General features: G+C 43.5%; 1 protein-coding gene across 4 annotated transcripts in view; it reads right to left on the minus strand.

Moving 5' to 3' along the window:
- ZRANB1 (zinc finger RANBP2-type containing 1) overlaps nt 1–18,300 on the minus strand; it is a 102,291-nt gene extending 83,991 nt beyond the window's left edge. For 2 of the 4 annotated variants that reach the window (XR_010983791.2, XR_010983792.2), the window contains exon 1: nt 17,756–18,300. The gene's annotated coding sequence lies outside the window, so the exon portion shown is untranslated. Of the gene's footprint in view, nt 1–17,740 lie in introns of all 4 variants that reach the window. The other 2 variants (XM_068111358.2, XM_068111359.2) reach the window with 2 other exon arrangements.
- Nucleotides 18,301–19,348: the final 1,048 nt, after the last annotated feature.

Here is a 19,348-nt window from a genome sequence, read left to right on the forward strand (position 1 = left end):
CAGTCCTAATTATTTCACCTGCAACCGTACCATAAAATAGCTTTTTGGGAATGTTGCTGTCTAAGAAAGGCATTCGGACAATGTGGATGGAAATGCATCTCGTTTATCAAATAATTTGGTGTGAAATTTATTATTATGGATGTCAATTTGTAATTCTAAAAAGGAAACTGAAGTGGAAGTTTGGTTTTCCTTTGTTAATTCAAGTTATTTTGGATATACGTCATCATGAAGCTGCTCAAATATAAATCCATCATTAATTGCCAACAAATCATCAATGAACCTGAAGATGTTTCCGCATCTTCGTGCAGTTGTTAATTTATTCCTGCACATGTTCTGGACCCAATCAAACTCGTACATGTGCAGAAACAAATTTGCAAAGAAAGGGGCCGGATCTGAACCCATGGGTATGCCCACTGTCTGCTGGAGTATCTTGGGATCTGAACCCATGGGTATGCCCACTGTCTGCTGGAGTATCTTGGGATCTGAACCCATGGGTATGCCCACTGTCTGCTGGAGTATCTTGGGATCTGAACCCATGGGTATGCCCACTGTCTGCTGGAGTATCTTGGGATCTGAACCCATGGGTATGCCCACTGTCTGCTGGAGTATCTTGGGATCTGAACCCATGGGTATGCCCACTGTCTGCTGGAGTATCTTGTTGCCAAATGTAAAGAAACTGTTGTTTAGCAGAAATCGAATACTTTCTTTGAGTTTACTTTTTGAAAAACTGCATGAATATTGATTATCCTTTACAGACCAGTGTGCTCTGTTTTGATATACATTAATGTATACTCTATTATGCTTTATCTATTGCAATTATCTATTGCTTTATCTATCCTGCAAATGCTTTATCTATTGCTCTGTCCAATGCGGTTAGGCGCTTGTCATGTGGAATGTTTGTGTACAATGTGGAAAAATCAAAGGTTGAAAGACATTTTGCCTTACCCTTGTTGTTAATGTTATGGATACTGTCGATTACCGGTTTGGAATTAGCAATAATCCAGAATTTATTTTTATATCACAATAAAACTTCACTTTTTCATGGTAGTTTTTTAAGCTTTTATAGATTAGTTTCATCGCCGCTGTTATACGACCCGACAAAGGTTTCAAACTACATTCTCTACTTGCGATGATGAACCTCATCTTACAAGGGTTATACGACCGCTGTTATATGACCGCCGCTGTTACACTGCCCGACAAAGGTTTCAAACTACATTCTCTACTTGCGATGATGAACCTCATCTTACAAGGGTGTTTGTGCATTTTTGGGATCCAGTAAATGAATGGTAATTTATGGTGTTTATCCGGAACGAGCAGTCTTCTCACCGTTGAGTGATTTGTATGGTGTTGTATCAAGTCTGTTTTGTTATCGTTACTTATTTTGTAGGTCTTTGAAATTCCCGTGTCTAAGCCCAATTCTTCCAAAAGTGTTTGAATGTAGAATGTTTTACATACAAATGCAATATTATTATTTGTTTTATCAATAAGAACAATAACATATTGTGTTTGAAGCTGCCTTAAGCAATCACGTGTCTCTGGATTGTTTAAAATTGCCTTCGGATTATTGATTCGAACTTTTCTTTTCAAATCAACAACTCTCCTTTTCACATGTTTCTCTACCTCCTCCAACCATAAAGCCATTTGTGTGTTTGGTACTTTATGTTTACCAATTTGTTCTTTCATCCATTCGCCCAGTCCCATCATTGTAAGTTCCATTGCTTTATTCCAGTTTATTCTTTTATTTTCTCTATAATTTGGTCCTTTTGTAAGTAATGCACGTAATCTTTTATCTTTCACTATTCTGAGATCACCTGTGATGACGTGTTTATGATGTGGATCTTTGAATGCGGAATGTTCACAATTACAATGATGTGTGTTATTTAACCATTCCTCCACATCTATAGATTGTACAGTGTCCTTGTAGTTGAAGATCTTTCCCCGAATTGAATTTCCCAAAGTGTACACAACTCTTGGTCGCTCTCTCTGTTGTATTGTTTCTGGAAGTTTACGCCACACTTCCTTATGTTGAAGTATTTTCTCGATATTTATCATTTCCACCCCTTTGTTATCAAACATAATTTTGATGATATTGTTGCGAATATGGAATTTGGCCTCCATATCCGCTTGTAAATATTCCCCTATTTTCTCCAATACTCCCCAACTTTCCCCGATCCCCCATTCCCTAGTCCCATTGCATGTAAATAACAATCAGTAGAGCCGACCTTCCCCTTATTCCCCCATTAAATGTCGTGCCCAGGTCCACCGCACCACACGTAGACAACTTTCGGACATCTTCCTAGTTATTCTTATTCTATGTCAGTTAAGGCCTCGTCTCCATTAATTATGACTCTTCGTTGCACCAGAATGTGATTATATGGCATCAGTAGTGAGTTTAGGACCTTTCCCATACCTCCTCCCATCTTCTTCCCCAAACAACAACAATAACAACAACTACAACAACAATTACAACAACAACAGAGGAGATGGCGGCGGAGCGGGGGAGGATGCGTCCTCACACCGGCTCGATTAGCTCCAGACCATGCGCTCCACGGGGTTACCCCGAAGGGGCTGGCTGTCAGCTCCTCGTCAGGGGCGGAGCCAGTAACCCCCCCCGCACGCACCCAATGAGAAGCAACGTGCCGATTCCACGAGGCGGAGCTAACGAGCCGAGGGCGTGTCACTCCCCGCCGGATATACGCGGCCCCGCGCCGGATGTGACGTCAGATGCGCCTGAACTACGGAGAGCAGAGGAAGCCACCGCCACCCCCAGCGCGACGATACCTCCCCGCATCTTTGGACCGGACCGTACTGGACCCTGCTTTGAGCCAAGAGTGCACCTTGAGCCATCGATACCCGCTGTCCTTTTCATCAACCCCCGTGTGAGTCAGCCTTGTCCCGTTTGTCCGTCGTCTGTCCGGGGTTAATATAAGAGTGTGTCTAAGTGCCTGTCTTTCTGTGATTATAACTCTAGCCCCTGTAATCTGACCTTTCCGTACGAATATAATTGAGAACTGAAACATTGGTGTCGTATTGTGTTATTGTAATCCAGCCGGGTGTCTTCTTTTCCTTATTGAGCCAGCATCGCGCGACTCGTCAACGTTCGGGCACAATCGGGTAACTTGTACGGATACGGCGGCCATCCCGCTCGGCCCACCATACCATCAAAGTCGTATCTGTAACAATTGGTGTCGAGGAGTGAGATTCGGACCCGGGACTAAATTAGTTAGGCCCAAATTTTGGGAGGGAAAATCGATCCGGAGCGCGTACTGCGCTCGACAAAATCGATCCGGAGCGCGTACTGCGCTCGACAAAATCGATCCGGAGCGCGTACGGCGCTCGACAAAATCGATCCGGAGCGCGGGTACTGCGCTCGACGGAAGTATAACGGCGAAATTTCGAATTTGTTTTACGAAACTCGAATTTTGAAAGTCGCGCTATGGCGGATCAAGACGGCTGGGGTCCGGTAGGGGAGAGTGAAGCAGGGTCGGTCCAGGACCAAATTGAGGGACAAGAGGAGAGCGAAGCAGTGAGGGCGGCAGGTTCGCAAAATAGCGCCGTCACGCACGAAGTAGCGGGCGCGCAAAAAGGCGCCTCGCACGAGCGCGCGGTAGCCGAGCCGGCTGTATCAGCGGGCTTTAACATGCAGCCGTTTGACATGCAGCAGTTCATGGCACGGTTTAGCGAATACATGGCAGAGTCGAAGAGCGACAACGAAAAAAGAGCCAGGGAAATGGAGAAAATGGAAAACAGAATGGGGGAGCGACTAGGGAATCAAATCGGGGGGTTAGACAAGAAATTTGGGAAGTTAGACAATAATTTTGAGGAGTTAGACAAGAAATTTGGGAAGTTAGACAATAATTTTGAGGAGTTAGACAAGAAATTTGGGAAGTTAGACAATAATTTTGAGGGGTTAGACAACGGGATAAAAGAGGTGAGACATGGGTTAACGGGGGTAGAAAACAGAATGGCCGCTCAAGAGAATCAGATAGAGGGAGTGAAACATGGGTTAACGGGGGTAGAAAACAGAATGGCCGCTCAAGAGAATCAGATAGAGGGAGTGAAACATGGGTTAACGGGGGTAGAAAACAGAATGGCCGCTCAAGAGAATCAAATAGAGGGAGTGAAAAATGGGTTAGAGGGGTTAGAAAACAGTATGGAAGGCAAATTGAGGGACATGAGGGACCAAGCGGAAAGGGAAGTTAAACAAATGGAGCAGCAGATAGAGGGGGTCAGAATGGGGGTAGAAACCAAACTGGATGCTCACAGGGAGGAAATGGAGCAGATGAGGGTGGCATCTGGGCAGGAGATGCAAGTGATGGGAGAAGAGATCAGAAGAGGAGTGAGTGAGGAGGTCGGAGGAGTGCGCGAGGAGGTGAGGCACTGTAAGGAGCACATGGAGAAGGAGGTGAGAAAGGGGACTGTAAAGTTACAAGGGGGCATAGAGGACCTGACGCAGGAGGTGGAGCAGCTGACGGTGGGACAGACGGAGTTAGTGGAGCAGGTTCAAAGGAACACTGCGGTATTAGGAGGTTTAAAGGCGACACAAAAAGAAATTAAAAACGACTTGATAGCGACAAAGAGGGAATGTCAGATGGTACGTGAGGGACTGACAACGAGGTTGGACGAGGTGATAGAGGTAATGGAGACGAAGGACCGGCAGGTGAGGACGCACCTGGAAACGGTCAAGGTAGCCTTAGAGGATGAGCTTGAGGAGACGTACCGGGGAATAAAAGAGGTGAAGCACAAATTAGAAGAAGTGGAAGAAGGGATGAGCGAAATTAAGAAGCGACGGAGAGGGGATAAGAAAGAGATAAAAGAGGAGATAAAAGAATTGGTCCAAAGTCTGTGTTTGGATCGTGATGATGTGCTCATTAACCGGATGAGGGATTCGCAGGTGATGGAGGAGAAGCGAAGAGGAAGAGGACCCGGTGTAAGTGGTGACCAATATGGTCGTGCGTATGATGCGCCAGGGGATTTAAGAAGCTTGGGGGTCGAGATGGACCCGGGTGTTCGTGAGAGGCCGTGGATGAAGTGTGCGACAGGTCTGGTGTGCGAAAATGGAGGTGTGCAAGAAAGTCCGACTCTGGGGTGTGTGAGGAAAAAGTGCGTGCCAAGGAGTGAGTGTGCTGGCGGGAGTGAGTCGGTCGTAGCGCGTGTGCGAGGGAGCACATGGAAGCGTGGTGTGGTGAGTGTTACAGAGGGTGTGACCGGAGAGTGTGCGCGAGGAAGGTGTGTGACGGACAGGTGCATGAGGAAAGAGTGCGCTGTCAGAAGTAAGGAAGAGTGTCCACCTGTGGTGAGTGTTACAGAGGGTGTAACGGGAGAGTGTGCGCGAGAAAGGTGTGTGAAGGACAGGTGCATGAGGAAAGAGTGTGCTGTCAAGAGTAAGGGTGAGTGCGTTGTCACGAGTGGAGGTGAAAGTAGTGAGAGTGACATGGAGCGTGAGTTAGTTGTGACAGGTGAGCGAGGATGTACACCTGGGATGGAAGGATGCACACCTGGAATGGTAGAGCGTGAGTGGGAATGCACGCTGGAGTTGGTGGTGAGACACGTGGTTGGGTGTGCGAATGAGAGCACACCTGTGATTGTCACAGAGGAGGTGACCGAGGAGGGGGCGCGAAGAGGTGTTTTGGTGAGGTGTGCTACCAACGAATGTGTGCCAAAGTGTTCGGTGGTCAGGTGTGTGACCAAGGCTGTGAGTGGAATGGGTGTGCCTGGGTGTGTAAGGAACGGTACGAGGAGCATGGAAACGGCTGGATGTGTGAGCAAGGAACGGGCTGCGGGGTGTAAGCGTCCAGGTGAAGCATCGACGTTACACAGGTTAAAGGTTAGGTCGACTTTTAGCCGAAGCGGGCCCTTGGTGCGTGCCGGGTTTCGCGTGCCGCGAGAACCAGCGGGGATCCGAGCCACGGCGGGTTCGAAAGGACCGCCGTGCGCGACCCACGCTGGGCCTCGCTTTGAACGGCCGCGTCCGTGCTCCAATAAGCGGAGCAGGCAGCCCGATAGAAAGGGTCGTCATGGCGACCACGTTTTGTTGAGACGCGCCGGCAGGTCGAGATCGGGACATTGGATGGCTCCACGCCGAGATGGTGCGTGGGATCTCGGCCCGGGTAAACCTCCTTCCCTGCACCGAGTGCCGGACGCATTCAGCCGCTGGCACAAAACAACCAGCATCCATTGCTTGGCTTTACGAAGCCGGGCTTTGGACAGGGATTGGCGCACCGAGAGGTATTAGTGAGTCGACTGGGTGATGAGGTTAGTGTTTTGGACCCAAAATTAGAGAAAAACAAAATTTGATGATTGGCAAAGGATTGGCAGTAGTGATTGGCAGATGATGGGCAGTGATTGGCAAATTTTTAATTTGTTGAAATTTGATGTGCAAAATTGGTAGTGAGAGACCCCCGATGTGGTGGGATGGCAAATCCACCATCCTTCCCATGATGGTGGGGCAAAGGAGCAATAGCTTATGGGGTGTATGGCAGTGAAAACTAGCCCGGGTGGGTTAGGATATGGTGTGTAGGGATCTAGCGAAGATGACCTTAGGTAACGTTAAGGTTAGTTAGTGACTGATACCTGTAGTGGGGACGCAGGTAGATTAGTGTGGATTATAATGACGAGGGAGCGCAATAGTTTAAAGGGACGACTGGGAAGCGCAAGTTTCAGAAGGGAGTAGTTAGCTGAGATGATGCCGTGTTTGTGAGAATTGAACAGGTGTGATTGCGCAGGTGTGCAACTGGACAGGTGTGTGGAGCAGTGTATGAGTAGTGAGTGTTGTGGATCAGCGCGAATGCGCTTGGGGAGAGAAGGGTGCAGGTGGCACCAGGTGTGAGAGCACAGGTGTGCAGGTACAGGTGTGTGGAGAGAGTTGGAGTAAGTGGTACGGAGTGGTGTGCATGGTGCGAAGGTGTGGATGGGGGAAGAGTGGACCCCCATCACGGATACCCGGGGCGGGTAGTGTAAGTGTTAGGTAGAGGGTGCAGGTAAATTGTGGTTGGATATTGGCATTTGTGGTGCGGTTGCAGAATGGTGTTGTGAATGGGTGCATTAGTGTTGTGGAAATGGCTGGGCGTGTAGCCTGTTAGTGTGTGTAGTTGGTTGGGCACTCCACCACTGTGAGGATGTCGGCCAGGTGAGGCCGCAGGTGGGCTCTGGGAGCCGGTAGTTGTGAGTGGGTGCCTGAGGATCCCGGGTGTGGATCGGGCAGCCCAGTGCCAGAGAGGGCACGGAGTGGGGAGAGAGCCAGAGGGCCTTCCCCTGGTAGTTAGGTTAGGGTAAGGAGCAGGTAAGCTCGGAGGCAACTGCAGTGGTGGAGGTGTGCAGGTGGGTAGACCCACTGGGAGAGGTACACGTCGCAGCCCAGAAATTGTACGAGGGCACCGGGAGATGAATCGGGGGAGTGAGACCCCAAATTGAAGAGCACCACAGTTTGGCCAATGGGAATTGGTTTTTAGAACCCATAGTGTAAGAGGGCCAATGGTTTGGCCGGAGAAAGCCCCCGGGTAGTGTAAAGTTGTTAAAGTCATTTAGGAAATAGTTAGGATTGATGAACCTGTCGCACCATACGCAGCCACTTACCTGTGGTGATGATGATGACTCCACACCTGTGTTTTCTTTGTTTTGTTGCAGGAAATGAGATTGCTGTGAGGATTTGTGAGACGCATCACGACGTGGATGAGACATTGGGGTGATTCCATCTCTCCCTCCCTAGGAGGGACTGATGATGAATTGGTAATGGCAAATTTTGATGTTGAGTTGAAAATGGCAAATTTTGATGAGAGTTGAAAATGGCAAATTTGATTGGTTAGGAGGGAGAGAAGACGAATTTGGTTTATGGGAGGAACGGGGAAGACAGTAGGGATGTTTGTTGATTTGTAAAGTAGATGTTTATGGGTAGTGTTGTGTTTTGTGGATACAGTAAGGGGTAAGGGAGGGGCCATGTAGGTTACCTGGTGGGGGGGGGGGCGTACGATAGGAACGTACCTGTCTCACCTGGTTCCCATGTGCCCCCAGTGTGCATCACCTTACATTGCGTGCACTTTTGCGCCCTTACCACCTTACTCACTTGTTTCTTCTTTTGTCTCCCACCTCCGAGGATCTGGCTTTGGGGTAGAGAGAGAGGAGAGAGAGGTGCTGGCTACGCAGTTGTGGGCCTGCACTTTCGCTGTTGGCTGCCTGGATCGATACACCATATGGACCGCAATGTTTGTGGCCACCCACAATGGACCGCAGTTCGTTTGCGGCCAAGCACCACCCGGGGATGGACCTATGGGTCAACGTGGCACCTATGCCATACAGGTGAACCACTTATAGTTAACACCAAGTGCACCACAAGAAGAGCAAGAGACACCTGCAGGGTTAGGGGTTGTCGAATTTATTTTTATACCAACGAACAATGGTGACTGCACCGGATGGTGCTGACTGTGTGGTGGGGTGGTGCTTTTGATGCTGGGAAAGGGTGCTCTGCACGTTATTAAAGGCCGTCGGCCACAGAGCACTCGTGGGTTGGTGTATCGATGTTGGCAAGCGCGCGCTCTCTCTATGCATAACATCTGCATGTGTTCCTCCAAAGACAGGTCCTGGATCGTAGTGTAAATAGCAGCGTAGTCTTGTAAATAATGCTCCCTACCGGCTGTATGTTTAGTTTGAGGATTCTTTCCGGATTCGGTTATCCTGTGGGTGTGTTTCTGTGAGGAGAAGGGTGCAACGTCGCAGGGGGACATATTTACTCATTTGTGAATATCTGTAAAACTGTCGCACTCAGGGTAGAGTTAATAGTAGAGGGAACTACATTGCGTGCCACACTAAAGTAGGTAAAAATTTATCGGGTCGGGACGCCCCGAGGGTAGAGAAGGGTGCAATGTTGCGAATATGGAATTTGGCCTCCATATCCGCTTGTAAATATTCCCCTATTTTCTCCAATACTCCCCAACTTTCCCCGATCCCCCATTCCCTAGTCCCATTGCATGTAAATAACAATCAGTAGAGCCGACCTTCCCCTTATTCCCCCATTAAATGTCGTGCCCAGGTCCACCGCACCACACGTAGACAACTTTCGGACATCTTCCTAGTTATTCTTATTCTATGTCAGTTAAGGCCTCGTCTCCATTAATTATGACTCTTCGTTGCACCAGAATGTGATTATATGGCATCAGTAGTGAGTTTAGGACCTTTCCCATACCTCCTCCCATCTTCTTCCCCAAACAACAACAATAACAACAACTACAACAACAATTACAACAACAACAGAGGAGATGGCGGCGGAGCGGGGGAGGATGCGTCCTCACACCGGCTCGATTAGCTCCAGACCATGCGCTCCACGGGGTTACCCCGAAGGGGCTGGCTGTCAGCTCCTCGTCAGGGGCGGAGCCAGTAACCCCCCCCGCACGCACCCAATGAGAAGCAACGTGCCGATTCCACGAGGCGGAGCTAACGAGCCGAGGGCGTGTCACTCCCCGCCGGATATACGCGGCCCCGCGCCGGATGTGACGTCAGATGCGCCTGAACTACGGAGAGCAGAGGAAGCCACCGCCACCCCCAGCGCGACGATACCTCCCCGCATCTTTGGACCGGACCGTACTGGACCCTGCTTTGAGCCAAGAGTGCACCTTGAGCCATCGATACCCGCTGTCCTTTTCATCAACCCCCGTGTGAGTCAGCCTTGTCCCGTTTGTCCGTCGTCTGTCCGGGGTTAATATAAGAGTGTGTCTAAGTGCCTGTCTTTCTGTGATTATAACTCTAGCCCCTGTAATCTGACCTTTCCGTACGAATATAATTGAGAACTGAAACATTGGTGTCGTATTGTGTTATTGTAATCCAGCCGGGTGTCTTCTTTTCCTTATTGAGCCAGCATCGCGCGACTCGTCAACGTTCGGGCACAATCGGGTAACTTGTACGGATACGGCGGCCATCCCGCTCGGCCCACCATACCATCAAAGTCGTATCTGTAACAATATCATTGTCTTTTCTACGATTCACTTTTTTAGGTTTCTCTTTGTACATTTTATGATCAATCATGTCCAGAATTGCTCCCATGTGTTGGATTGGGAGTTCCTCTTGATCGTCCTCTTCCATTAATCTGTTCACCATTTGCCAAACTTCTTTCAGTTTTTTTTTTTAAAGCTATTGATCTTAATTCTGCTGCTGTTAAGTAATGTGCAGATATTGGATTTGTTAAGATCTAACCATTCATTTACAATTTGTGGTGGTGTGTCTATAATTGGACATTTACGTCCATAGTTATGTACTCTGTGTCTCTGAGAGTCTCGTGGTAAGGTGTTATAAACAGAGGCGATGATGTTTTGTCCATTTTGCTGTGTATATGTGTCATTAATTCTTTCATTTAATCCATAAGGGTAAGCAGTTCTTAATTCTTTAATCCAGAAAAGTTCTCTACGCTTACGCAATTGTGTGATTGTTTTATCTTCCATCCCATTCTTTTTTCGGCCATTTCCGCTTATCTTTTCGATAACCTGAACACTGAAGCTCGCATTTTCACAATATCCAGAAGTAAAATGATGGGTAAGTAGTGGACAACCAGTAGTTCGATCCGGGTTTTTCATGCCGCTCCTGTGTGCATTCATTCTCACATTACATCTCTGCATTGTTTCACCAACATATTGCATCGCACATTTGCTACAGGTCAATAGGTAAACTATATTTGAGGTTTTACATGTAATTAATTCTTTAGTTTCTTTTAACTTGTAACATCTAGCCATTACTGTACAATTAATTCTATTGTTTGTGGTAAATATAAGACAAGTTTTGCAATTGCAAATCCCACATTTACGCACTTTGACTTCGGACAAGTGTTCCCCATTGACTAACCCAGAATGGTCACCTCGTGCAGCCTGGATATCCGAGTTAACTACAGCATCACCTTGTCGAGGAACACAAATCCTCTGAGAAGGGTTAGTCCCCAGGGAGGCTAGTTCAGCTGGGAGCTGCCCTGCTTTACCTTTCATTTTGTATAATTTCATCATTTTCATGCTTTGAAATGTCGTTGAACAAACATAAAATATCATATAAATGTAGTTTGACAACCATCAAAATCACATCAATAGAGAAGAAACATTTAAATATATGAGAAACAGTATAGTGGATTTTCCACCAAAAGATAATGACAAATCAGCGGGAGAAGCCTCACCAAAAGAAATGACAATCATCACACACATCTATTTAACACACACACACACACACACACACACACACACACACACACACACACACACACACACACACACACACACACACACACACACACACACACACACACAATGTAAACACAAACACACTATATAAACACAAACACACTACATCTACAAACACACACACAATATAAACACAAACACACACTATATCGACAAACACACACTATATAAACACACACACACTATATAAGCACACAAACACTATTTAAACACAAACACACACTATAAAAACACAAACACACACTATATATATAAACACACACACACACACACACACTATATATAAACACACTATATATAAACACACACTATATATAAACACACACACACACACACACACACACACTATATAAGCACACAAACACTATTTAAACACACACAAAAACACACACACACACACACACACACACACTATATAAACACACATACTATATAAACAAAAACACACACTATATATAAACACACACACAATATATAAACACACACACACACACACACTATATAAACACAAACACACACTATATATAAACACACACACAATATATAAACACACACAAAATATATAAACACACACAAACACACACACACACACACACACACACTATAGAAACACACACACACACACTATATAAACACAATCACACACTATATAAACACACACACACACTATATAAACACATACACACTACATCGACACAAAAACACACTATATAAACACAAACTCACTATATCGACACAAACACACACTATATAAACACAAACACACACTATATCAACACACACACACACACTATATAAACACACACACACTATATAAACACACGCACACTATATAAACACACACACTATATAAACACACACACACAATATAAACACACACACACTATATAAACAGATACACACACACACACTATATAAACAGATACACACACACACACTATATAAACACAAACACACATTATATAAACACAAACACACACTATATAAACACACACACACAATATAAACACACACACACTATATAAACAGATACACACACACACACTATATAAACAGATACACACACACACACTATATAAACACAAACACACATTATATAAACACAAACACACACTATATAAACACAAACACTATACAAACACACACACACACACACACACAAACACACACACACACTATATAAACACACACACTATATAAACACAAATACACACACACTACATCAACACAAACACACACTATATAAACACAAACTCACTACATCGACACAAACACACACTATATAAACACAAACACACACTATATAAACACACACACACTACATAAACACACACACACCATATAAACACAAACACACTATATAAACACACACACACACACTATATAAACACACTATATAAACACAAACACACTACATAAACACAAACACACTACATAAACACAAACACAAGACATCGACACAAACTCACGACATTGACACAAACACACACTATATGAACACAAACACACACTATATAAACACACACACTATATATAAACACATGCACACTATATAAACACACACACACTATATAAACACACACACACGATATAAACACAAACACTATATAAACACAAACACACACGATATAAACACAAACACTATATAAACACAAACACACACTACATAAACACACACACTATATAAACACACACACACGATATAAACACAAACACTATATAAACACAAACACACACGATATAAACACAAACACTATATAAACACAAACACACACTACATAAACACACACACTATATAAACACACACACTATATAAACACACACACTATATAAACACACACACACTATGTAAACACAAACACACATTATAGAAACACAAACACACTATATAAACACACACTATATAAACACAAACACACACTATATAAACACAAACACACACTATATAAACACACACACACACACTATACAAACACACTATATGAACACACACACACACTATATAAACACACACACACTATACAAACACACACACTATATAAACACAAACACACACACACTACATCGACACAAACACACACTATATAAACACACACACACTATACAAACACACTATATGAACACACACACTATATAAACACACACTATATAAACACACTATATAAACACACACACCCACTATATAAACACACACACTATATAAACACACACACACAATATAAACACACACACACTAGATAAACACACACACTATATAAACACACACACTATATAAACACACACACTATATAAACACACACACTATATAAACACACACACTATATAAACACAAACACACACTATATAAACACAAACTCACGATATCGACACAAACACACACTATATAAACACAAACTCACGATATCGACACAAACACACACTATATAAACACACACACACTATGTAAACACACACACACTATGTAAACACACACACACACTATGTAAACACACACACACTATATAAACACACACACACACTATATAAACACACACACACTATATAAACACACACACTATATAAATACACACACTATATAAACACACACACTATATAAACACACACACTATATAAACACACACACTATATAAACACACAAACTATATAAACACAAACACACACTATATAAACACAAACTCACGACATCAACACAAACACACACTATATAAACACAAACACACTATATAAACACACACACACAATATAAACACATACACACACACACTATGTAAACACATACACACACACACTATATAAACACAAACACACACTATATAAACAAACACACACACTATATAAACAAACACACACTATATAAACACACACTATACAAACACAAACACTATATAAACACACACACACACTATATAAACACATACACACACTATATAAACACATACACACACTATATAAACACAAACACTGTATAAACACACACACACACACTATATAAACACATACACACACTATATAAACACATACACACACTATATAAACACAAACACTATATAAACACACACACACACTATATATAAACACATACACACACACACTAAATAAACACAAACACACACTATATAAACAACAACAACAACAACATGCATTTTAAGGCCATTTTCCCTGCAAGAGCGGGGGTTAGCCTTGCGGTCCCCATGACAATCTTCTCCATTTTGCCCTATTTTCTGCATCTCCCCTTGTAAACCCCCTTGCCCGCCTTTCTTCTTCCACCATCTTTAGCCAAGTCTTTCTCGGTCTTCCCCATCCTCTACTTCCTTCTATATTCATTTCCATCACTCTTCTCAACCAGTCACTTTCATCCTTCCTCAACACATGACCAAACCATCTCAACCTGTTCCTCTTCACAGCATCAATCACAAGCTCTATTCTCATCATCTTTCGCAATTCATCATTTGTCTTCCTCTCTCTCAACGATACTCCACACAGCCATCGAACCATTCGCATTTCCACCCTTTCCAGCCTTCGTTGCTGCTCTACGTTCATTACCCATGTCTCGCTCCCATAAATCATAACACTTCTCACACATGCAGCATACACCTTTCCCTTCAGCTTCAACGACACTCCCCTCCTCGTCAGCACGCCACTCAGTTCCCGAAACTTCTTCCATGCACATCTCACTCGAGCAACCGTTGCCGAGTCTGATCCACCTTCTCCATTCAGCATGTCTCCGAGGTAGCAAAATGTTTTCACACCTTCCAGCTTCACGCCGTCTCCAAGATCCAACTCAAACACACATTATATAAACACAAATACACTATATAAACACACACTATATAAACACAAACACACACTATATAAACACAAACACACACTGTGTAAACACACAAACACTGTATAAACACACAAACACTGTATAAACACACAAACACTGTATAAACACACAAACACTGTATAAACACACAAACACTGTATAAACACACAAACACTGTATAAACACACAAACACTGTCAGTCTTCTACCGACTCCTCTCCGGCCTTGCTCCCCCAGCTTTCTCTGGGCTCTGTCCCCCAAATATCCCTACAGGTCGCACAAGATCTGCCTGCAACCCTCTTATGGTTAAACTGCCAAAATCAAGACTCTCTGCTCACCTTCACTCCTTCATTCCTCTTTTCTCCCGCCTCTGGAACAAACTCCGTCACTCTCTTCAATCCCACTCCTCCCTCCAGGTCTTTAAAACAGCTGTTCACCACCATCTCTTATCTTCCCCCATCCAAAACCTTGAACTTTTCTACCCCCGCTAATTTCACCCCACATACACTTTTTTGAGGTGACTTTTGACTTCTTTCCTGGAAGTCGTTGCGTTTTATACCTATCCTGCCTCCCCCCAGGCCCTCTCCCTCCAAAAACATCTCCCGATGTCCCTGCTCTCAAATGTTGTGTTTGTGTGCTTCCTCCCCTTCTCTCCCCATCTTGTCGACCGCTCCCCTTTTTATATACTTTGTTTGCTTGTTTGTTTGATTTGTTTGTTTGATAAATGTTAGCTTTCACGAGCCTCGACTCTGTATGAAAAAAAAAAAAAAATACACGATATAAACACACACACACACTACATAAACACACACACACTATATAAACACAAACACACACTACATAAACACACACACTATATAAACACACACACTATATAAACACAAACACACATTATATAAACACAACCAGACTATATAAACACACACGATATAAACACAGACACACATTATATAAACACAACCAGACTATATAAACACACACACACTGCATAAACACACACTATATAAACACACACTATATAAACACAAACACACATTATATAAACACAACCAGACTATATAAACACACACTATATAAACACAAACACACACTATATAAACACAAACACACACTATATAAACACAAACACACTATATAAACACACGATATAAACACACAAACACTGCATAAACACACACTATACAAACACACTTTCACTATATAAACACACTATATAAACACACAAACACTGTATAAACACACAAACACTGTATAAACACACACAAACACTGCATAAACACACACAAACACTGCATAAACACACACTATACACACTATAACGATATAAACACACAAACACTGTATAAACACACAAACACTGTATAAACACAAACACTGTATATTGTATAAACACACAAATACTGTATAAACACACACTATACAAACACACTATATAAACACAACATATAAACACACAAACACTGTATAAACACACACACACTGTATAAACACACTATATAAATACACTATATAAACACACAAACACTGTATAAACACACTATATAAATACACTATATAAACACACAAACACTGTATAAACACACTATATAAATACATTATATAAACACACAAACACTGTATAAACACACAAACACTGTATAAACATAAACACTGTATAAACACACAAACACTGTATAAACACACACTATACAAACACACTATATAAACACAACATCTAAACACACAAACACTGTATAAACACACAAACACTGTATAAACACACACTATACAAACACTATATAAACACAACATCTAAACACACAAACACTGTATAAACACACAAACACTGTATAAACACCCACTATACAAACACACTATATAAACACAACATCTAAACACACAAACACTGTATAAACACACAAACACTGTATAAACACACACTATACAAACACTATATAAACACAACATCTAAACACACAAACAATGTATAAACACACAAACACTGTATAAATACACTATATAAACACACAAACACTGTATAAACACACAAACACTGTATAAACACACACTATACAAACACACTATATAAACACAACATATAAACACACAAACAATGTATAAAGACACACTATTACTATACAAACACACGATGTAACCAAACAATGTATAAACACACAAACACTGTATAAACACACAAACAATGTATAAACACACACTATTACTATACAAACACTGTATAAACACACAAACACTGTATAAACACACAAACAATGTATAAACACACAAACTGTATAAACACACAAACTGTATAAACACACAAACTGTATAAACACACAAACAATGTATAAACACACAAACTGTATAAACACACAAACTGTATAAACACACAAACAATGTATAAACACACACTATTACTATACAAACACACTATGTAACCAAACAATGTATAAACACACACTATACAAACACACTATAAAAACACAACATATAAACACACAAACAATGTATAAAGACACACTATTACTATACAAACACACGATGTAACCAAACAATGTATAAACACACAAACAATGTATAAACACACAGACAATGTATAAACACACACTATTACTATACAAACACACGATGTAACCAAACAATGTATAAACACACAAACACCTGAAGTATGTTGGGATTTTCCCCTCCATTTGTCGTGTTTCCAAATTAAACTCGTTATTTTAAATTCCTCTATTCGTTCTTTCACTCACCACACCGTTGCTCACCTCCATGTTCACCTTCACACCAAGCTCACACACCGCCGAGAGGAAACGTCGTTTTGTTGACACGAACCCCGCACCAAGCAGACCTCCACAATCCCCACAAAGAGGACGCCCCGGCGTGCCCGACGAGCCGAGGCCGCCAACGGAGCCCGGGCCGGGTGATCGGCAGGGCCGCGGATGAGCTGCGAGACGCTATGGAGGCGCAGGCCGCGCTCCGGGAACGGGCTTCGGCAGCAACATGGCGGAGCGAGGGGCGGGGCTTTTGGCAAGAGGGAGGAGACTCATGTGATTGGCAGATGGTAATTGGCGGAATGAACGAATGGGGTTGTCGTGGGTCGAGACAAGACTTGAATGAAGCAGTGAGGGTGAAGGTGCCATTGCTGGATAAATGGTGAGGAAGTGCTGAGGTAATAAAATACCGTCCTGCATGCAGACTGATAATAACAGGTGGGTGAGACACGAGAGATGAGAGTGAGATTCGCACCAGTGCAGCTTTCAGGTGAAAGATGTCGGAATCATCACGGACGAGATCACTGCCGTGTCACTGTCAGACAGCTCGAGCATGCGCGGGGCGAGATGGGATGGGATGGGACGGCGCGTGGCGGGGCGAGACGGGATGGGATGGGACGGCGCGGGGTGAGACGTGGGGCGAGACGGTATGGGATGGGGCGGGGTTAGACGGGACGGGGCGAGACGGGATGGGACGGCGCGGGGCGAGATGGGATGGGATGGGACGGCGCGGGGTGGGGCGAGACGGTATGGGATGGGGCGGGTCGGGGTTAGACGAGACGGGGCGAGACGGTATAGGATGGGATGGGGCGGCGCGGGGTTAGACCTTAGACGGGACGGGGCGAGACGGGACGGGATGGGACGGGGCGATACATGGATACATGACGAGATACTTCTGGAAAACGTACAGAAGTTTAACACAGTACTGTCCATGAATTGAGTTCGATAGCAGTTTACATCACTTTCAAGGATCAATTTATTTGCTTCGAAATGTCAAATGTGGTTTTTGTTTCTTTTAAAGGTCACATTAACAAAATCTAGAATAATTTCAACATAATTCCAATGAACTTTTGGTTCTAAGTCATCTTGAAAAGTAAGTTCATCCCCACAAAAAAAAATTCCATATTAAATGCCAAGTCTGTATGTATTGAAATAATAGTAGTAACATGATTATTGCATGATGCCGAGAACGTTCCGATAAGCCGATAGGCCGGAGCAGTTGCATTATTCGTAAAACAAACAACACTCAATCATTGAGCCAGACTGTTGTCCAATGCTGGTTTAGAGTTTCAACTATCTACTCGATGCTACGTATTCTACTTTAGAAGAACGACTCTAATGTCGTCGTTAAAACAGCTGCCAAGTAATTATGCTAATTTGCCAAAAGCAGGTATGGCATCACTGACTCCAATGTCACTCATCATTGCCATCGTCATCATCGCTATCGTGGTCCTGCCTTTCAATGTTTGAGTCCTCGTCATTCTCACACGAAGTGCTGCACATGCAAAGATCAGTGCATGTTAGGTTCTTGGCCCGGCAGGAACATCTCTGTGATGAACATTCAGTCTTGCACTGGCACCTTACCAT

The sequence above is a fragment of the Myxine glutinosa genome, chromosome 3 (assembly GCF_964187855.1).
Source record: "Myxine glutinosa chromosome 3, kmMyxGlut1.1, whole genome shotgun sequence".
Taxonomy (NCBI): Eukaryota; Metazoa; Chordata; class Myxini; order Myxiniformes; family Myxinidae; genus Myxine; species Myxine glutinosa.